Here is a 7,500-nt window from a genome sequence, read left to right as displayed (position 1 = left end):
CTAAATATAACCATGAGACCGATAGTAAACAAGTACCGTGAGGGAAAGTTGAAAAGAACTCTGAATAGAGAGTTAAATAGTACGTGAAACTGCTTAGAGGTTAAGCCCGATGAACCTGAATATCCATTATGAAAAATTCATCATTAAATAATTAAAAAAATAATGTGCATTTTTTTCATATAAGGACATTGTAATCTATTAACATAATAAAGTATTTATCAAAAGATCATTGGTGATATTAAGTTTATTTAAATTAATTTGCTTTTTAAGCATATTAACATAAAATAAATACTAATGATTTGATAAAGTGTTGATAGATTTTATTATATATAATGCTAAAATTCATTTTTTGAATTTTACAAAAAATTTAATATCTATGATATTAATATTTATTTGTATGCATTTATATGATTAACAATGCGAAAGATTCAGGATACCTTCGGGACCCGTCTTGAAACACGGACCAAGGAGTCTAACATATGTGCAAGTCATTGAGTTATATTAAACTTAATGGCATAATTAACTTAACTTAAATATAATGGGATTAATTTTTAGTCTATTTTTTAATAAATAGTCAATTAATTCAATCCCGGGGCGTTCCATATAGTTATGTATAATGATAATTTATTATTATTTATACCTCTAACTGGAGCGTACCTTGAGCATATATGCTGTGACCCGAAAGATGGTGAACTATACTTGATCAGGTTGAAGTCAGGGGAAACCCTGATGGAAGACCGAAACAGTTCTGACGTGCAAATCGATTGTCAGAATTGAGTATAGGGGCGAAAGACCAATCGAACCATCTAGTAGCTGGTTCCCTCCGAAGTTTCCCTCAGGATAGCTGGTGCATTTAAAAATTATATAAAATAATCTTATCTGGTAAAGCGAATGATTAGAGGCCTTAGGGTCGAAACGATTTTAACCTATTCTCAAACTTTAAATGGGTAAGAACCTCACCTTTCTTGATATGAAGGTTGAGGTTATGATATAATGTGCCCAGTGGGCCACTTTTGGTAAGCAGAACTGGCGCTGTGGGATGAACCAAACGTAATGTTACGGTGCCTAAATTAACAACTCATGCAGATACCATGAAAGGCGTTGGTTGCTTAAAACAGCAGGACGGTGGACATGGAAGTCGTAATCCGCTAAGGAGTGTGTAACAACTCACCTGCCGAAGCAACTAGCCCTTAAAATGGATGGCGCTTAAGTTGTATACCTATACATTACCGCTAAAGTAGATGATTTATAAAACAATTTCGATTGATTTATAAATTTTGAAACTTTAGTGAGTAGGAGGGTACAATAGTGTGCTTAGAAGTGTTTGGCGTAAGCCTGCATGGAGCCGCTATTGGTACAGATCTTGGTGGTAGTAGCAAATAATCGAATGAGACCTTGGAGGACTGAAGTGGAGAAGGGTTTCGTGTGAACAGTGGTTGATCACGAGTTAGTCGGTCCTAAGTTCAAGGCGAAAGCCGAAAATTTTCAAGTTTTTAATAAAAAAAAATATTAATAAAAATATATTTAAAAATAATTAAAATACTTGAATTATTTTGAACGAAAGGGAATACGGTTCCAATTCCGTAACCTGTTGAGTATCCGTTTGTTATTAAAAATGGGCCTTGTGCTCATCCTGGCAACAGGAACGACCATAAAGAAGCCGTCGAGAGATATCGGAAGAGTTTTCTTTTCTGTTTTATAGTCGTACTACCATGGAAGTCTTTCGAAGAGAGATATGGTAGATGGACTAGAAGAGCATGACATTTACTGTTGTGTCGATATTTTCTCCTCGGACCTTGAAAATTTATGGTGGGGTCACGCAAACTTCTCAACAGGCCGTACCAATATCCGCAGCTGGTCTCCAAGGTGAAGAGTCTCTAGTCGATAGAATAATGTAGGTAAGGGAAGTCGGCAAATTAGATCCGTAACTTCGGGATAAGGATTGGCTCTGAAGATTGAGATAGTCGGGCTTGATTGGGAAGCAATACCATGGTTTATGTACTCGTTCTGGGTAAATAGAGAATTACGATTCTTGTTCCCCGGATAGTAGTTACGTAGCCAATTGTGGAACTTTCTTGCTAAAATTTTTAAGGAATTATATCATTCGATATATATTCCTTTTAAATTATAACGATTATCAATTAACAATCAATTCAGAACTGGCACGGACTTGGGGAATCCGACTGTCTAATTAAAACAAAGCATTGTGATGGCCCTAACGGGTGTTGACACAATGTGATTTCTGCCCAGTGCTCTGAATGTCAAAGTGAAGAAATTCAAGTAAGCGCGGGTAAACGGCGGGAGTAACTATGACTCTCTTAAGGTAGCCAAATGCCTCGTCATCTAATTAGTGACGCGCATGAATGGATTAACGAGATTCCTACTGTCCCTATCTACTCATTCTCAGTCTGACTGTTGAATAGTGCGGACGTGTCGTGTGCTAAGCGGTGATTTGCGATTTTTGTGATTTCCTTTTGCGGTTACATTCGTGTGTGAGTACCGGTGTATTACAGTTGTGCGAGTGACGCTAATATTGTTGTGGCTGTACCATAGCGGTACAGTGTTTACAATTAATTGCGCTAGTGAGTGCCGTTGTCCGAGTGACGCTACTTTGTAGTAGCTGTACAGTGTTACGAATAATTGAAAGTGCCGTACGGTAGTGTTGTTGGACACTCCAGTGAGTGCCAATATACTCCGTGCTATAGACACAGAGTGCGTGTTTGTGAGTGCTGCTAGATACAGCGTTGGAAATTTTCCATCAAGTTGTTTACAACTTTTGCGGGCGTGCCGTTGTTTTTCGGCGTGGTGTGTTGTGCGTAGCTGTGCCATAGCGGTGCATTGTTTACGAGCAATTGCTCAGGTGACTACGGTTTGTGCTAGTGACGCCACCGTTTGCGTGGCTGTACATTGCGTACAAGTGTACCTTGTTGGTAAGTTGTTTACAACTTTTGAGTGCCGCTATTTCTGGCGTGGTTTTTGGCGCGTGCCGTTAATTCTTGGCGTCGGTGTAGTGTCGCGCTGTTATTTTTTGGCGTGGGTTCGTTGGGTGCGTGTACACTAGGTAGTCGTGCCGCTATATTGCCATATTTGGCAACAGTAAAAAGGGCGTCCTCTTTTGTGCGTGGGTACAGTACTGCGCCAAGGTTGAATACCTTGTGCAGGTGCTACGACCAAAGCGTGTTGTGTTTTTGCCTGCGGTCGAGCTCGGCGTTAGCTCCACCTTGGTCGACCCGTCCTTGTTCGGGGAACAGTGTTCTGTCCGGCAAGGCATTGGTGGTGGCCTTTGCCAAACCTTTGGTTGGCGCTGTGGGCTACGCCCTCGCGCTTTGCTTTGGCTCGCCGATAGGTGCAGCCGCTGTGTGCGTGCCTGTGCGGGGTTCGTTCCTGCCGTGCAGTAATTGCCGTTGCCCAAAAGGGACTCAATTTTTGTTGTTGCTCAGGAGGCCTTATCCGGCGAATTCGGCAACCTAAGTGTGAGGGTCGTTGGGCAATGCCCAAATTAGAAGGTGTGAGGAAGAGGGCGAACACCCCTCTTCCAAGCGGTTCGGCGGTGCCATCGTCGGCAATGGACGAATCGACGTCCGGAGAGGAGGAGGTGATTTTGCGGTCTCCTCCTCGCATTAAGAAGAAGACCGCTGGGGGTGCAGCGGTCCCGGTGGTGAAGTCAGGTAAGGAGGTTTTAAAGGTACCTGAAAAGGTGCCTTCCAGTAAGTCGGGGGTGAGTGGAAGCGATGGCGCTTCCGAAAGTGGAAAAATTGGGAGTGGGAAAAAGGGGAGTAAGACAGGGGCTAAATTAGGTCCAGCTGGGAAGCACCTGGTAGATTTCTGTAAGAGATTGCGTGCTTCCCAGGAAGGTTTGGGAGCGTTCGGGGGGGGTGCCGAACAGAAGAAGGTTGGGGGCGAATTTATGGGACGCTTTAAGTCCATTGTGACGGCCTTTAGTGGAGCCGTCATTGACATGGACGGCGTCCCGAAGAGCACAGCGAAGGATCTCCTTGGATACTCCTTGGAGTTTGAGGAGCTCTTTGTTGAGATGGTGGCGGAGATCGCCCATCTTCGTGGGCGGTTGGAAGCCACCATGACAACCAGGGAGGAAGCACCTCGGAGGACGGCTGGAGCTGCGCTGGCTGGTGCAGCGATGATGCCGGCACCTCAGGCGCCTGCGCCTGTGTTGCCTGCGTTGCCGGTGCCCAAGCCAGTTGAGACCTGGTCGGTCGTAGTGAGGGGTAAAACCCCCACTACTTCCAAGGAGGTGATCAAGAAAGTTGTAAAGGAGGTTGGGCCTTCCATGGGGGTTAGGGTGCACGAGGTGCGCCCGTTGAAGGATGGAGGTGCGATTATTCGCACCCCATCCGTTGCCGAGAGGGATAACTTGGCAAAAAATGCCAAGTTTTCCGAAGTGGGGCTCGATGTGAGCATACGTCGGAAGCTGGGGCCTAGGGTTGTGGTCCAGGGGGTTCACACGGAGATCTCCCCTGAGGATTTCATGGGAGAGTTGTTCCGGTTGAACCTCAAGGAGTTCAGCCCTGGGTGCCGTGAGAAGGACGTGAGGATGATCAGCCGTCCTTGGAAGGTCAGCCCCGATGGGGTGACGAATGTTGTCCTTGAGGGAACGGACATGCTAATGTCCGCCCTCCTGGAAGCAGGTCGTTGCTACATAAAGTGGTTTTCCTTCCGGGTACGGCCAGACCAACTGACGCCCGGCTGCTTCCGATGCATGGGGTTTGATCACAGGGTGGCAGAATGCAGAGCCAAGAAGGATGTCTGCCGTAGGTGCGGGCAAGAAGGACACAGGAGTGCAGGTTGTGGCAATGCCCCGCATTGTCGCAACTGTGCGTTTAAGGGCAAGCCAGCCGGACATCTAATGATGTCCACTGTCTGCCCGGTGTACTGTGCCATTGTTGCCCGTGCGAACGCTAGACATTGATGGTTGAACTATATCAACTGAACTGTCAGGGGTCATATGCCGTGATGTGTGAATTGGGGGCGTGTATGTCGGAGGGGGGCTGCGGCATTGCTTTGCTCCAGGAACCATACTCCACCAATGGGGTGGTGAGAGGCCTTCCTGGGGGCTTCAGGGTCTTTACGGACCTTGGAGTCAAGGCCGCAGTAGCTGTGTGTGAGCCAAGCTACTCTTGTGTAGTAGTTGACTCATCACAGTGGGGAGTATGTGTGTGTGTCGAGGGGGAATTCGGCAGAATGAATGTCGTCAGCTTGTACTGCAAGTCTGACGAGCCTCTAGAGCCCTACTTAAGATACATTGATGCGGTGCTACTACTTGAGAGTAGCATTCCTGCCATCGTGTGTCTTGATGCGAATGCTACATCTCCGATGTGGTTCAGCAAGGTATCCAGGCATACTGCTGGATATCGGAGCCACAATCGAGGTGAGGTTATGAGCGAGTGGATTGTGGCGAATAACCTCCTTGTAGCAAACGAACCAAGCGTATGGTATACGTTTGAGGGGCCTAGAGGTGTGAGTGACATTGACGTGACGCTCATGAATGACGCAGCAGCGGGTAGGTTCGAGTGTAAATGGAGTGTTAGGGGGGGTTGGGGAATTAGTGACCATAATTTAATACAAATTATGGTTACTCCCCGTACCCCGCAGTTAGAAGGGGGGAGTCCATTGAGGCGATGGCGTACCTCGTGTACCGACTGGAACCGATATGGACATACTGTTAGGGAAGCGGTATTGGATATACCGCTTAGGGAGTTTGAGGAATTGGGGGTTGACGAGCAAATTGCTCGTCTATATGAATGTGTTTGGGGTGTGAATGACTTATTGTTTAGGAAAGCTAGGGCTGTGAGAATGAAAGGTGTGAAATGGTGGACGAGTGAGTTAAATTCAAAGAGGAGGTCTGTCCGACGCTTGAGGCGTTTGTTTCAACGCGGCAGGCGGACCAATTCGGAGAATCTGTCTCAGCTCAAGTATCAATTTAGCGTAGGGATGAAAGAGTATAAGAAGATGCTTGTGAGAGTGAAGGAGGAAGAGTGGAGGAGATTTGTGGGGGAAAATAGGGACGACCCTTGGGGACAGGTCTATAGGATCTGTCGGGGTCGTCGAAATGAGACGGCTAGCTCTCTTCGCGTAGGTGATACTGTATTATCGACGTGGAGAGAGTGTGCCAATGTTCTGTTAGGCGAGTTTTTTCCCAGGGCTGAGGTTCAGGTTCCTCCTGCACAAGAGGTGCCTGTCCCTCCAATAGAAGCTGAGGAGTTGGATTATGCATTTGGCCTGGTCAGGTCTAAAAGGTCTCCAGGTTTCGATGGTTTGAACGGAGAGATGTGCAAATGCTTGTGGAAGTTCATTCCGGAATATTTGGAGGCCATTTATGATAAATGCATATGGGAGGGATATTTTCCACGCGAGTGGAAAATTGCTAGGGTCGTTGCACTCTTGAAGTCGCCCGATAAGATCAGGAGCGATCCTCGATCTTATCGTGGTATCAGCCTCCTTCCGGTGCTTGGAAAAGTGCTGGAAAGGGTTATGGTTGAGCGGCTTCAGGAGCTAACTCGGGGTGTTAGGTCGGATAGGCAGTATGGGTTTAGGAAAAGACGTGGTATAGAGGATGCGTGGTTGTATGTTCAGAGTGTAGTTAGGGAAAACGTCAATAAATATGTCCTTGGCATATTTATTGACTTTAAGGGGGCATTTGATTACTTGCGCTGGGATCGTGTGTTGCAGAGATTAGAGGAGCTTGGCTGTCCGGAAATTACTCTATGGCGGAGTTATTTTTCGGACAGAAAAGCATCCATGGTAGGAGTGGGCGGGAGTGTGGAGATTGGGGTGGAGCGAGGCTGTCCGCAGGGATCCGTCTGTGGTCCCTTCATTTGGAACCTCATGATGGACTCCCTGCTTCGGCAGTTAGAGCCACTCTGTAAACACTGTGCGTATGCGGACGACCTTCTCATTCTGGTTGAGGGTCGTTCGCGTGAGGAACTAGAGCGAGTGGGGGGGCAGCTCCTTACATTTACCCACAATTGGGGGGTAGATGTGGGAGTGGACATATCGATGGACAAAACGGTGACAATGCTGCTTAAGGGCAGATTGTCCCCGAGTCGTCCACCGATTGTACGTTTGAATGGGATAGGGATTAGGTATGTGACGCAAGTCAAATACCTGGGGGTAGCTATGAGTGAAAGGATGTGTTTTACTCCACACTTAGTTTCGTTGAGGGAGCGGCTGCAGGCAATCGTTGGGCAAGTGCGTCGCGTTGTCAGATTTGACTGGGGTCTTAGCCGGCGTGCGGTTCGTACCGTATATCGGGGCCTATTTGTGGCCTGTGCCACTTATGGTGCCGCTATATGGTACGAATGGGCTTTAAAGTCGGTTGGCAAACGTCATCTGATGGCGTGCCAGCGCATTATGTTGCTTGCCTGTTTGCCTGTATGCCGTACAGTGAGTACGGATGCGTTGCAAGTGTTGTTAGGTGCGCCTCCTCTTGACCTGTTAGTTGTGCAACGGGCATTTACCTTCAGGTTGAGAAGGAGGCTTTGT

General features: G+C 47.1%; 1 pseudogene; it reads left to right on the top strand.

Annotated features, from left to right (window-relative positions):
• The window catches only part of LOC129251917 (large subunit ribosomal RNA), a 2,782-nt pseudogene extending 333 nt beyond the window's left edge, over positions 1–2,449 (top strand).
• Positions 2,450–7,500: the final 5,051 nt, after the last annotated feature.

This window comes from Anastrepha obliqua, unplaced genomic scaffold, assembly GCF_027943255.1.
Source record: "Anastrepha obliqua isolate idAnaObli1 unplaced genomic scaffold, idAnaObli1_1.0 ptg000104l, whole genome shotgun sequence".
NCBI lineage: Eukaryota > Metazoa > Arthropoda > Insecta > Diptera > Tephritidae > Anastrepha > Anastrepha obliqua.
The sequence above is the reverse complement of the archived record's forward strand: the minus strand, read 5'-3'. Positions and strand labels throughout refer to the sequence as shown.